Source organism: Petaurus breviceps, unplaced genomic scaffold, assembly GCF_028583685.1.
Source record: "Petaurus breviceps papuanus isolate PSGF00001 unplaced genomic scaffold, PetGlider_PUasm1.0 454, whole genome shotgun sequence".
In the NCBI taxonomy this organism is placed as follows: Eukaryota; Metazoa; Chordata; class Mammalia; order Diprotodontia; family Petauridae; genus Petaurus; species Petaurus breviceps.
The window spans coordinates 27,184-41,561 of NW_027186342.1; the positions used below are offsets into that span (position 1 = coordinate 27,184).

A 14,378-nucleotide genomic window follows, 5' to 3' on the forward strand; every position below is an offset into this window, starting at 1 on the left:
CTGTGGCCTTGAGGCTGAATGTGGTCCTCTAGGTCCTCAAATGTGGCCCTTTGACTGAAGCCAAACTTCACAGAACAGATCCCTTTAATAAAAGAATTTGTTCTGTAAAACTTGGACTCAGTCGAAAGACCATACCCAAGGACCTAGAAGGACATATGCAGCCTTGAGGTCACAGGTTCCCCCACCCCGTCCTATACTCTCTAGGTGACCTGATCATCTCCCATTAGTTTAATTACCATCTCTATGAAGATGATTTCCAGATCTCTATATCCAGCCTCAGTTTCTCTCTTGAGTTCTTATACCATATCACCAAAATTACCTGTTGGATATTTCAAACCTAATGTGCCATAGTTATCTTGAGCCCAACATATCCACTTACTATCTTCCTCCCCAAACCCATTCTTCTTCTGAACTTCCCTATTTTTGCTGAAAGCACCACTATTCTTCAAGTTTCATAATCTTGCCCTCATCTTTTATCCCTCAGTCTCCCTCATACCACACTTCTAATCAGTTACCAAAATATCATCTCTGGTATCCATCCTTTTCTCTCTGCTCACATAGCTGTTGCCCTGGTTCAGGCCCTCATCACCTCTTGCATAGACTGCTGAAAAATCTTCTCTACTGGTCCCCTGATCTTGAGTCTCTCTCTAGTCCAATCCATGTCCTGGCCCCCTCCCCAACAACTATCCAAGTAATTTTCCTTGCTAAGGCAAACTTAGCCCTATCTAAACCCCAGTGGTTCCCAGCTGACTTTAGGACAGAATATGTTCTCCTCTATTTAGTTTTTAAACCCTTCACAGCCTGTTCATCTTTATCATTTATTATTTACCTTCCTGAATTCTAAGGACCAGTCACATTGGCTTTTAAAAATGTTCAATTGTTTCTGACACATTGGGTGTTCCTATCTCTCTGCCTTTTCATTGACTGACCCCCACTTCAGCTCTGCCTCTTAGAATCTCTTGTTTCCTTCAAAACTCTGTCCAAGATATACTTTCTGATTCCCTGGCTCAGTTCTTAGTATTTAACTGTATTTAATTTGTACATATTTTATATATACATATATGTGTGTGTGTAGATTGCAATCTCTCTGAGGGCAGGGAATGTTTCATTTTAGTTCTTGTATCCCTCTAACACCTAGCACATAACGTACACTTAATAAAATTGATTGATTAACTTATATTTTATCGTTAAAGTTGGAGGCTGGGAGAAGGGAGGCCAAATGCTGTGGTTGGGGGTCAAGGCCTCTTCTACCGTGGGGTCTGCTGGGTGGAGCCCAGCTTCCTATTATTGAACTGCTGGGCTCCCTGCCCTGGGTCCTTGGCTTCTCTTCTCTCTGTTCTCCTTTCTTAATTAATTAGAACCTTCCAGCCCAACCCATTTGACCAAATGGTGATTTGTTAGGGTGGCTGACTAGGCAATTCTGTGCTGCTGAGAGCAGAAAGGAAAGACAGGGACGGCATGTGGCAAGAGCTGAGCCTTGAGGCCAGTTGTCTCATAGCCTCAGACTCCTTTGGCTAGCATAGTCTGTGAAAGGTCACCCAGTCCATCCCCCTGCCTCTGGGCAGAACCCTATTCCAGACCATGCTAGAGAAGACTGAATTTATTTGAAAGCTCTCATATCAAATGATTCTATCACTTACTGCCTTTGCCTATTTGGAAATCCATTAGTTTTTCCTGGTAGGAAGTTCTTTCTCAAGTGTGGCTATAGTTTCTCATGTTGCATTTAGAGCAGCTTTCCTGTTCTTAGAGGAGACAGAAACCGTCAGCTTGTGTCTGAGCCTTTAGATATTTGAGGAATGTGATGAAGATGGCTCTTTACCTTCTCTCTATGGGTCTGTGGCATAGTTGGTGGGTGCCCCAGGCTCTATTCGGAATTCCTAGCTGCATTGCCTTCCCCTTTGTAGAATCATTAGGGTTAGATTTGAAAAGTGCCTTAAAGGGCACCCAATTCAAGTCTCCCTTTTTCAGAAGAGGAAACTGAAATTCAGAGAATATCAAAGGAAGGATTTGAATTTAAGTCTTTCTGATTCCAAGACTAGCCTGATTTTTTTTTTGTCCCTTTAGCCTGAGAGAAGGAGTAGATAGAGTGCTGGGCCCAGAGTAGGGAAGACCTGAGACACTGGGAAAGTCATTTAACCTCTGCCTCAGTTTCCTCATCTGTAATAATGGGGCTAATAATAACACTTGCCTCCTGGGGTGGGTTTTTTTTTTTTTTTAAGGATCAAATGAGAGTAAAGCACTTAGCACAATTCTTGGCCCATAGTAAGCACTATATAAATGTAAGCTGTTGGTTCTGCCCTCATTCCAAACTCTGCTTCCATCCTCTTCTCCTGCTGAAAGCCTTTCCCTCTCCCACTTGTCCGTCCCTCCCCCTCATCCCTGAAGTCCAGAGTTCCATCTGGCTGATCCAGAGTTTGTGCTACTTTCTGGATCTGTTCTGGGTGTGTGGTCTAGCTCCCTCATAGACTGAGAGGCCCCCGTGTCATCTTCCAATCTTAACCATCAGGGTTTTAGGCCCAGGCCCAGTGGAGTGAGGATGGAGTAGGTGTGGGGATGCTGACAAGTGGGCAAAGATTGTGTGAGAGCTATGGCATGGGACCAGCACCTATTGGCCTTCTGCAGCGTCCAACCTCCTTCTCTAGTCTCTAACCTGGAGAACAAATTAGAGAGAGAGCTTTTGGCCTGTGCTTTGGGCCCCAGTTCAGTTTTTGTGACTCACATACTCTCACTGAATGCTCGGAAGGGGTCTGTGGGTGGGTCAGGACATAAGTCACTAAAGGGGAACTTTGTGGTAGTGTGGAAAGAATCCTGGCTCTAGATTAGAGGCCCTGGCCTCTGGCTTCACATCTGGCCTCTGACTACTTACTTCTTGGGTCACTCACCTCTTCCTGCTAGTTTCTTCTACTGCAAAATGGTAGAGTTGGACTAGATAGCATCTGAGGGCCCTTCTAGCTATAGAATGCTGATCCCAGAATGAATGAAAATCATCTCTTAAGTACTATGTGCCAACGACTGTGCTAAGCAGAAGCAAGTAGGTCAGTCTCTGTCCTCTAGGAACTTAACTTCTAATAAATTCAAATTGGGAAGTGGTAGCCAGAGAAGAGTGTTTTGGAGAGGGAAGGCTAAGGGAATGGTGGGGTATTGGAGAAGACTGACATGTCCCTTGCCAGAAACTGTTGATTTGATCATTCTTCTCAGCTAGAATTGGGAGAATGGTGGTGGTGGTGGTGGTGGTGGTGGTGGGGGACATGGCATGAAGGTGGCCAGGAGGTGACATGGTGGGCTTGAGGTGGGACCAGGTAAGCTGAAATGCTTGCCAATCAGAGTCTAGGATCATGATCAATTCTGGATAGGAGGGAAGACACACACCTCCTGGCCTTTTCATTCATTTTTCTTTCCTTTTGAATCTCCCTCTTTCCTCATGTTTCACTGGGTTTCTGGAGCACCTCCTCAGTAGTTCCTAAAATGCCCAGAGGATCTCTAAAGTCTGAGAGGTAGCAGTAGAGAGGGATAGACTGGATGTTTTATGGGGTCCTTTTCAGTTTGAAGGATTGTAACCCTAGGGACAGACCCCTTTGTTGTTGGACAGCTCTCATTGTTTGAAAGTTCACTTTATTATCTGCCTTCAGTTTGTAAAATGAGGCTGTCAGACTATATCAGGAGTGGTGAACCTCTGCCCTCAAGGTCACATGTGGCCTTCTGGATCCTCAAATGTGGCCCTTTGACTATTTGGATTCAGCCAAAGGGTCACACTTGAGGATCTAGAGGGCCACATGTGGCCTCGAGGCTGCAGATTCCCTACCCCTGGACGAAACGATCCCTAAGAATGATCTCATGAACTTGTACCAATCAGATCTATCCTTTGCAGTGACGTGGAAGGTCTTTGTGCAGCATGATTATCCAGCAACTATTTCAAGGGGAGAGGAGACACTTTCCTGTACCAGCCTATAAGTCTAATGAGGAGTTCTCCTCCCTTCCCCAATTTCCAAGCCCCTTGAACACAATCCATGACCTCTATGTTGATGAAATCAGGTTATAGAGAATACTTTCAAGTTTACTAAACACTTCACTTATGGTTTGAGCCTCAGAACAACCCTGTGATTTAGATGTATCAAGTATTACTTTTCCCCTTTACAGATGAGGAAACTGAAGCTTGGGCATTTGCCCAGAGTCTCATAATCAGCAAATATCCAAAGCTGGATTGAATTCCAGGCTTTCCTGGGTCCAAGCCCAGCGTAGTATCGGCAAGACTGATGGATTAATTCAGTTTCTCTCCACTGGCCTGTGGGTATAGCTCAGTGTTGGATGATGAGGGAGGAGGACACAGGGAATTCTCCGATGGGGATGACAAGACACACACCCAGGACACAGGGAGACACTAAGACACATACAAGAGAGGGAACAGTTAGTGGGAACAATGTCTCTAAATGCTGAAGCAGCACAAATGAAGAGGTGGGTGGGGTGAATCAGGGAAAGTTTCCTGAGATGCTGAGTCTCCAAAAGGAATCTGAAAGCAGGACAGGACAAATATTATTCCAGGGGAAGAGGGCAGAGATTTTGGTTTTATTTTCGAGGGGGCAGTGATTTCTTCAGTGTAGGAAACTTCCAGTGTGGAAACTACCTCCACTACAGATAGGTAGCCTTTCTGCAAGAAATGAAGTGAGTGCCCAAGGTCACACAGCTAACACATGTCTGAGGTAGGACTTTAGCTCAGACATTGTATGAGCAAGCTCTACTCTTTGCAGGTGAGGTTAGTTTTTCCTTAAAAGATATTGAAACCATCCTTGAGATCTGACTGGACAAAGGACAAAAGGCCTACTAATTGAGGTAGCTTTCTCTCTAAGTTGAAAAGTGATTTCAGGGGGTGTCAGTGGCTCCTCTCTCAGGTTTGACCCAAGCTCCTGACCTGAGCCATCATGGGAAATATGGAGTTAAGGAAGCCACCCCCAATTTGGGGCAGTGCTGGGTCCTTGCTGAATGCCCTTTCCATGCATAGTGGAATTCCTTTTGTTACCTGTTGGATGGCCTCCAAGGGTCTCATTCTGTTCTAGAATCAGACCTGGGCTGTGTGACCTGCCAGCCTGAGTCTGGAACTCCATCAGGTCTGACCTAGAACACCAAGGCCTTTCTTCGGGTGTCCTTTTCCTGTTGGTTACTCTCCAGTGTGCAATATGTCCATCTGTCTGAGAGGATGAACCTCAGAGAGGGAATAGACTGTGTCTGCATCATTTTGTGGCTGAGGCTTAAAGTGATACAGAGGCAGCTAGGTGGCTTACATCTCCAAATAAGCCTCCTGAACTTCCAACTGGGAACACCAGAGTTTGAATTCTGCCTCCAACTAGCTGTGTGACCCTGCTCAAGTTCCCTCAGTTTCCTCATCTGTAAACTGGAAATAATATCACTTACCCCACAGAGTTGTTGCAAGGCTCAGATGAGATAACATGTAGAGTGCTTTGCAAGCATGAAAGTTAGTTATTATTATAACTATGTTACAGGCCATGTCTGGCTTGAGCCAGGCAAGCATACACCCAAGGGAAGGTTTTGGGAAGAAAAATTTGAAGGTGAACTCCTGGTAACTCACTTATCCTCTCCCCCTATAAGCCCTCATCCACTCTCCCTAACTCTTTTTTTTTTTTTTTTTGGAGGGGGAAGGCAAGGAAATGTCAAGTGTCCGAGGCTGGATGTGAACTCAGGTCCTCCTGACTCTAACACTCTTCTTACCTCTTGACTACAATGAGAAAAGGAATAAGCATTTATATAATTACATACACACACACACACACACAGAGTGAGAGAGATACTGTGTTAAGTGCTTTACAAATATTGTCTTATTTGATCCTTACAACAACTACAAGGTAGGTGCTATTATTATTTTTATCTTAACAGTTGATGAAAGCTGAGGCAAACAGAGGTTAAGTGACTTGCCCAGGGTCACACAGCTAGTTAGTATCCAAGGCTAGATTTGAACTCAGCTTTTCCTGACTCCAGGCCCAGTCTCTCTATCTACTGTACTACCCTAACTGGCTTATAGATGAGGAATGTGGTAAGCAAGCAATAATAGATACAGGCTGGGCTCAGAAAATGCCATGGTGTTCCAGGCCAGACCTGACTCAGGCTAGCAGGTCACATAGCCCAGGTCTGATACTAGAACAGAATGAGACCCTTGTGGGCTATCCGACAGTTAACAAAGGGAATTCCACTAAGCCATAGCACGGAAAGGACATTCAGCAAGGACCCAGCATTGTGCCAAATTGGGGGTGGCTTCCTTAACACCATATTTCCCATGATGACTCAGGTCAGGAGCTTGGGTCAAACTTGAGGGAGGAGCCACTGACAGCCCCTGAAATCACTTTTAAAGTCAGCCAATGACATTATCCCATCCATTCACTCCTTTCATTTAACAAATATTTACTCTAGTATTCAGTACTCTGGCAGATACATTGTTATGTTTCCTTAACTGCAAAATGAGAGTGTTGTAAATGACCTCTAAAGTCCCTGCTGACTTTATGAATGAGTCTTTGAGATTCTGTATCTCTCTGTATATGTCTAACTGTGCATGTGCCTGTATGAATGTTGGTGGGTGTGTTTTTGTGTAAGCACAAAGATTCAATTCAATAAACATTGAGCACTTGTAGTGTACTAGGTACTAGGGATACAATGACAAAAACTTAACAGTCCCTGGTCTCAAGAAGGAGAGAGATACAAAATGTACTAGTGTACTAGGTACTAGGAATACAATGATAAAAACTTAACAGTCCCTGGTCTCAAGAAGGAGAGAGATACAAAAGTAAAGTGTCTACAAAGTGATACAAAGTAACTTTAAAAGGGAAAGAGTGCTGATAACTAGACAGAGGGAGGGAAAGGACATCAGGAAAGCCTTAGTATGGAAAAGGTGGCACTAAGCTATATTTAGAAGGAAGTTATGGGGGCAGCTAGTGAATAGAGCACTGGCCCTGGAGTCAGGAGGACCTGAGTTCAAATCCAGCCTCAAACACTTGACACATTTACTAGTTGTGTGATCTTGGGCAAATCAACCCCAATTTCCTTGCCTTCTCCCCTCCAAAAAAACCTATTGTATATACTTTCAGATGAGGTTAAAAAAAAAACAACAGCAACAACAAAGAGAAGGAAGTTAGGAATTCTCCAATGAACAAGGGGACAAAAATGGTCTCTGCCTGGAAGGTGATTATTATTTTTTGAGCTCACTGGTGGGACTGGTCCCTTGGAATACAGGATAAAAAACAAATCCAGTTTCTGCCATCAAGATATTTTCAGCTATATTCTAAGACAACTGAAGTAAATCACAGCAATATAGAAGTGATTGGAGTGCCCTGATGGACAACACAGGGCTGTGTGTGTTTGTGTAGGTGGAATGGGGGCTTAGTAGGGTTGGTCCTGGAATGAAATGAGATAGCTTTTCCTGGATGAGATATCTGTTTGGGTTGCTAAGTAAATGATGGGCAGTGGGGGGAGGCTGTGTGTAGGGGGGAGAGATTCAAATGAGGTAAGATTAAATGGAAATTAGAAGGCTGGTATGTCTGGGACAAAGAGACTGGGGGCAGTGGGGTGGGAGGTGGGGGGAAGGAGAATGAAATGAGGGCAGACCAGATCTGGGAGCTGAAGGAAGCAGAGTCAGTGTGAGATTTTAGCCTGGAGCAGTCTCAGTAGAGAGAGAACAACACTGCAAAGTGCCAGGTTTTGAGACTTGAGCAGTCCATTAGGCTGACAGGGCATTGAGGAAGGTGTGGCCTTTGTGGCTAAAGGCCAGATGTGTGTTGGAGATTAATATGGCATGGGGGTGAGAGTGGGCTAAGAACTCAGCTGTGTGTCCTTAGCTAAAGCAAAGGATCATGAAGTTAGGGCCTATGAATGTAATGAATGTAACTTTATGTGCAGCTATACAGAACTGGAAGGAGAGCAAGGAACCATCTTGTCCAACCCTTCCGTCTTACAGATGAAAAAACAAAAAACAAACAAAAACAAACCCCATACCCCAAACAAAACAGCGGAGGCTCAGGAAATTAAATGACCTTCTCAAGGTAGTATCTGTCAGAAGTAAGATTTGAATCTCTGACTCCAGGGCCACTGGTCTTTCCACAGTACCATATTGGCAGTTAGGCAGCACTGGGTAGACTAGAGTTTGAATTTTGCTGCAGATTAGCTGTATGACCCTGAGCAAGTCACTTAACCCCTGCTAGCCTCAATTTCACGTCTGTGAAGTGGGGATAATACTGGTACCTATCCCACAACGTTATAGATATGAGATAATTTACAAAACTTAAAGCATTTTATAAATGTTAGCATTTATCATAGATGCTCTGAGAGTAGGAATGGTGACTTTTGTTTCCCCATACTGATTAATAGTGCCCTAAGACTGCACAATGATTGTGCACTTAATGCATACTAATTAAATGACTTCTTTTCGGGGAGTGGAGGGGAGGGCTGAGTCAGAAAAATTAAATGAAGGAAGTCCATGTGTTGGAGGCCTTACTTTCTGGAGTCTTAAACTTATGGGACTGCAATGGTCAATGTCAACCACTAGAGGGTAATGGACACCAACTTTTGGACTGCTGCTGAGACTGTGGAGGGTGGGGGCAGGGCGGGTTGGCTTAAAATGTAGTTTGGTCCCGCCCTGTCCTGACTCCCTGAAGCTGAGAACAGTCTTCCTGCACAGGCATGTCCTTCATCCCTTGGGTACGGGACACCAGATGTTTGTGTTTTCAGGAGCAGAAGCTTCCACAAGGGGTGGGCTTGGGGATTCTTGAGCCCTGTTGCATTGGGACCCAGTCCAGATTCCATGGTACAGATGGTGGTATGCCCATGTGGCCTAATGTAGCCATCAAGGATTCAGAGCCATGGCCCTGTAGCCCCACAGACCATACTCTTAGCTGAATCCTACTTAGGAGGGGCAGCTTCAGGACTTCAGGTGTCTCAGACCCATTTTAGGACCCTTATGATTCCTGTAGCCTTTGCCACATTCAGATGTTGGGAGTGAGCTTCCTTGCCCTCTTCTAGCTCCTATGACATCATCATCAACATCATCATCATCATCATCATCATCATCATCATCATCATCATCACCATCATCACCATCACCTCCACCACCATCATGACTTTCATCTTCCCTGTAGTGTGTTCAGAGGGCAGAGATTCTGTTTTCCTGGTCCTTGGTCATTGAATCTCCATATCCCTATCTCAGATTGTAAGTTTAAGGAGGGTAGAACTTTGTCCTTCCTCTAGATTCTCCCCTGTCCCTCCAACTCATAGGTCAAAGCAGTTTACAGAGTGGACCCAGACTCTGGTTTCTGCCTTCCTCATTCGGCATTATTTGTTGGATAACACAGGAAGGTGCCATGGAGGACTTTTTACTTTTAATATGTCCACATGTGTCAATAGTCATTTAAGTCATGTGTTCTGATGAACATGTCAGGATAATTGGGCAAGGAAAATAAACTTTTTCTTCCTTCAGAAAAAGAGGCAACTTAAATGGACATTTTTATCTATAGCTGTATGACCCTGAACAAATTCTTCACCCTCCTTATGCCTCAGTTACCTTATCTGTAAAATGAGAGGGACACTAATGCCTCTATGGTGCTTTCCTCACCCTGCCACCATCCATTTCTAAGTCTGTGAACCTATGATATGATCCTTGACTAGAGCTCAATGATTCATAATTGGAGTGACTGAGTCAGTATTGAGGAGTGTGGCTAGAAGGACGGCAGATTCTGGAGTTCATAAGATTAAAAAAAAAAGAAATTTTCTTTTTTTCAATCAACACAAGCCTGACTTCTCTCCCTTCTTTCCTCTCCCTTCCATTGTGATTTCCTTGAGGTTAGGGACCACTTTTCTCCATCATCTTCACAATTAGACAGATACCGAAAGTGAATGGACTTCTTTAGGAGGTAGAGATGCTCGTCTTTGGAGATCCTTACAGAGATTGGATAGCTCTGGTCTGGAAAGCCCTAGAGGAGATTTCTCTTCAGATGATCTCTGAGGCACCATTCAACTCTGCAATTTTGGGTTGAATTGCTTAATCTTAGTGAATTTGCATGCTCCTTCTCCTGGGGAATTTGAAGAGTTGCACTAAGTTTTGATTGTGTGTTGGTAGAAAGGGAGCAGCAGAGGGTGTGAGTTCTGATATTAGGAGACCTTCCTCCTGGAGGGGTGTGTGGTGTGTGTGTGTGTGGGGGGTATGTGTGTGTGTGTATGTGAGTGTGTGTGTGGTGTGTTTAGGGTCACACAGATACTAAGTGTAAGGTATAGAATTTAAACCTAGATCTTTCTGACTGCAGATCCTGCTCAGTGCTACTGATTCCCCCTCCCTCAAGGAAGTGTGATGTGGAAAGAGAATTGAACTTGGAGTCAGCAGACTTTGGAGAGTGAGAGCAGATCCTAAATGCTGCCAGAGGGCCAAGAATGTTCTCCTGGAATACTTTTGGAAATCTGAACTTATATTTCCCAACTCCTTTAAAAATAATTAAAATTGTATCTTTCATTTTTACATAGCTTCTTGTCCCTGCGTCTCCTTCCAATTACTTTTTTTTTTTTTTTGGCCTGTGTAGGACTATTTTTTTTTTTAAATACATGGGCAGCTGGAATGGGCAGGACACATTAAGAGTCCTGTGGGAGGCCAGTGGTGGGGGCCAGAGGCAGATGGTTAATGGTATGCTTAGAAAAGTCCGAGGGCTAGCAGGGCCCCTTAGCAGATGCTGGTGGATCCTAAATGGGAAGCGGTCCTCCCATGCCCATCCCACCTCCCAGACTAGGGAGACTTCTTTAATGCCCTAAGACCCAAGAGGGTGGAGGTTGGGTGGAGCCATACAGCTGGGAGGCGTTGGCTGCTTAGACAGGAGCCAGGATGGGGGGCCAGGGTCCCATGATGCTGAAGGGGCTGGGAGGAGGGTGTCCAGTCATTTGAAGCTTCTGGCTCAGGAGTGATCTCTTCACTTATTCTTCTGGGGGTGAATCATGCCTGCCTTGGTTGCTTCCCAGGTCAGATGGGCTGCTGTGTCTAGGGCTCATCCACTCAGCTCAATCACCAGGCTGTCCATGGAAGCCTGGTGCCTCAGGAAGATGGGGCGGATCAGGCGATGGTACAGGATCTGGGAGCCATTGCAGGCCACTGGAAGCATGCACCATAGCAAGAAGGCACACTTTCCTGCATAGTAGAAGGGGAACCAGAAAAGGAAGATTTCAGAGAAAAACTCAGCCAGGCCAAATATGCCTTATACTTCCAATTACTTTTAAAAGTTATTGATAACCGATAGGTTGAGAGAGTTTGCTAGCTTTATGACCTTGGGCAAGTTATTTGACTTAGTTTTCTTAAAATTTTTTTTTCTTTTTGGAGGGGGGAGGGCAGGGCAATTGGGGTTAAGTGACTTGCCCAAGGTCACACAGCGAGTAAGTGTCTGAGGCCACATTTGAACTCAGGTCCTCCTGACTCCAGGGCTGGTGCTCTATTCACTGAGCCACCTAGTGTCCCATTGACTTAGTTTTCTTGTCTGAAAAATGAGAGGATTGGATTATCAGTCACAACTAGTCTCAGGTCCCTTCCACTTCTTCCTTTTCTTGAGGTTTTCCTTCCCTTCCCTTCCCTTCCCTTCCCTTCCCTTCCCTTCCCCTTCCCCTTCCATCAAACAGTCACTAAGTGTCTGAGGTCAGATCTAAACTCAGGTCCTCTTTATCCTAGGGCCATGCTCTATTCACGGCACCACCTAGCTACCAACATTCTGTTACTTCCTCCCACACACAGGGGCCAGAGGAACAGGGAAGAAGGGAGATGCAAATAGTTGGTCCAGGGTTTTTGCCCATTATTGAGCCTATATTTAGAACTGGAAGGGCTCTTGGAGGGACCTTAGTCCAACTTCCTCATTTTTAAGATGAGGAAACTCAGATAAGGGCACAGTGATTTGGGATTGGTCTGTGGCCTCTTTTCCAGCCTCCCTTTCAAGGCTTAAAGTTAGAGAACAAAGCAAGAAGAAGGGAGAATGGTATATGAATTTAGCCCTGGGTCAGTTTCTAGTGACTCATACACCCTCCCCCACTGCCAAGGGGAAGTGTGTGAGTGTGTTGTGTGTGCATAGGGTGGGGGTAGGGGCACATTCTTGGCATACAAGGGAGATGCTCACTGGGGCCCTGTGGAGGCAGACCCAATACACAATAGCTCTTTCCCAAGTCAGGAGGAGGCTCCTGAATAAGGCTGGATGCTGAGAGGGGATCCTATTTCACACTCATTCTTTCATTCTTCCCTCTTCTCACCCTCTCCTCCACCCTACTCAGGGATCTTTCCTCCTCTTCAGTATAAAATCACTAAATTGAAAGGAACTTAATAGTTCATCCTTTATGACCCATCCATTTCATAGATGAGGAAACAGGCTCAGAGAGTTAACAGCACAGGTAGGACTGTACCAAAGGCCTCTTGAATTGTACGGTGAGTTGTCCCACTCCCCAGGGATTAAGCATGAAAATGATTTGACAAGAGGGATCAGAATGAATTCTAGCTTCCCCTCCCCAAACTCACTCCAAGTCTGATGTTATACCAGCTCCCCCCTTAGTATGGTCCTGTTCTTGAATAGTCTCGACCTTGACAAAAGAATGGTATTTAGAGTGCTATGTCACATTAGCCCATAAGGTACAGCAAGGGGAAACAAGATGGGGCCATTTCTTTTTTTTCCTCATCCACACCTGGGCTCTGTATAACTACTTGATGGGTTTCCTATTTTCTCCAAAGAGAGGAATGTTTAGATTCATGGTTGTTCCCACAACAATAGCAGAACAATCCTGGCAAAGGGGACTTAATATGAACTCTCAAAGGTTTAGCCTCTCTGGGCCTCAGTTTCCTAATCTTAAAAAGAGTGGTGGTGGAATTGGATTAGATGATCTAGCAGGGGTGGGGAGCCTGTAGCTTTGGGGCCACATGTAGCCTTCCAGGTCCTTGAGAGAGGCCTTTTGACTGAGTTCACATTTTTTCGGAACAAATCCTTTTATTCAGGGGATTTGTTCTGTGAAGTTTGGATTCAGTCACAAGGCCGCACTTGAGGACCTAAACAGCCACATGTGACCTTGAGACCATAGGTTCTCCACCCCTGGTAAGGCCCTTTGTCTTTAATATTTTATAATCTTATGAAATGGAGATAGGTCAGGATTAGTTTCATGATCTATACCCATAGTGTAAGAGTAAATAAGTAGATAAGTGACCAGTTGGGGGAAGGATAGGACATTAATAGTGAGTGCCTATATTATTAGTAGTTTAAATATTAATAGTTAACTGTTAATATATTTTTATTGATTAAATCAATATCAAGTCAATCAATATTATTTTAATGATTAATATTAATAATATAACTAACCTATTATATTATCAATAGCTTTATGGCTTGTAAAATATTTTACAAATATTATCTTATTTGATAAAATTACCCTGCAAGATGGATGTGTTGGGGCAGCTAGGTGATGCAGTGAATAGAGCACTGGACCTGGAGTCAAGAGGACCTGAGTTCAAATACAGATGTATGACCTTGGGTCAGTTACTTTATCTTGATTGCCTAACTTCCCTCCTCGGAAAAAAAAAAAAGATATGCTATTATTCTCCCCATTTTACAGAAAAGGAAGTTAAGAGAGGTGAAGGGATTTGCTCAAGCCCACACAGTTGATAAGTATCTGAGGCAGGATTTGAACTCAGGTCTGATTTTTGATTCAGCAATGTATCTGTTATATACTTCCAGGCCTCTCTGCCTAGAATAGGAAGAGGCCTCTTGGGGAGAGATGACTCCAGGCAGCCTGGTATAGTGGAAAGGATGGAGTCTAGCGCCAGGAGACTTAGGTTCCAATTCCAGCTTTATCACTGGTTATTGTGATATTGGGTAAACCACAGTACCTCTCTGGGCCTCAGTTTCCTCAGATGACATTCTGATGGTTCATGTGACAAGTGTTTTTGGACCAGGGCTAAGGTGAGATTTCACCACATAAGAAACTCCCTGGTGAGGAGTTTCTACCAATGCATGAAGATGCCTTCTCTGCAACTTACAGTGAGAGAGATACAGTGATCCTCGAGTATGGAGAGGCTGTGACTTTCCCAGGGTCACTGACCCTGTGTCAGTGGCAAGACTTGAACTCAGGTCTTCCTGGGCTCCAGGGTCCAGAAAGGTGTCTACTACATCACAACTGAGGGAAAGCAAACATTCAATATTCAGGGCCTCCTACTCACCAGGCGCTGTACTCAGGGTTTTACACATATCCCATTTGATTCTAGCGATTGGTTTAAAAGAAAAGAAGGAAAGAGATCTTTTAGGAGTGTGTGGTATGTGTGTGTGTGTGGTGTGGTGTGTTTGTGGTGTGTATGGTGTGTGTGGTATGTGTGTAGTGTGCATGGTGTATGT

The 14,378-nt window shown here is 44.6% G+C and overlaps 1 long non-coding RNA gene across 2 annotated transcripts in view; it reads left to right on the top strand.

The window, feature by feature from the left end:
* Positions 1-10,505, top strand: part of LOC138171584 (uncharacterized) — a 23,095-nt gene extending 12,590 nt beyond the window's left edge. For both annotated transcript variants that reach the window (XR_011170921.1, XR_011170920.1), the window contains exon 2: positions 10,293-10,505. This is a non-coding gene — a long non-coding RNA (uncharacterized lncRNA). The remainder of the gene's footprint in view (positions 1-10,292) is intronic.
* The last annotated feature ends 3,873 nt before the right edge of the window (positions 10,506-14,378 follow it).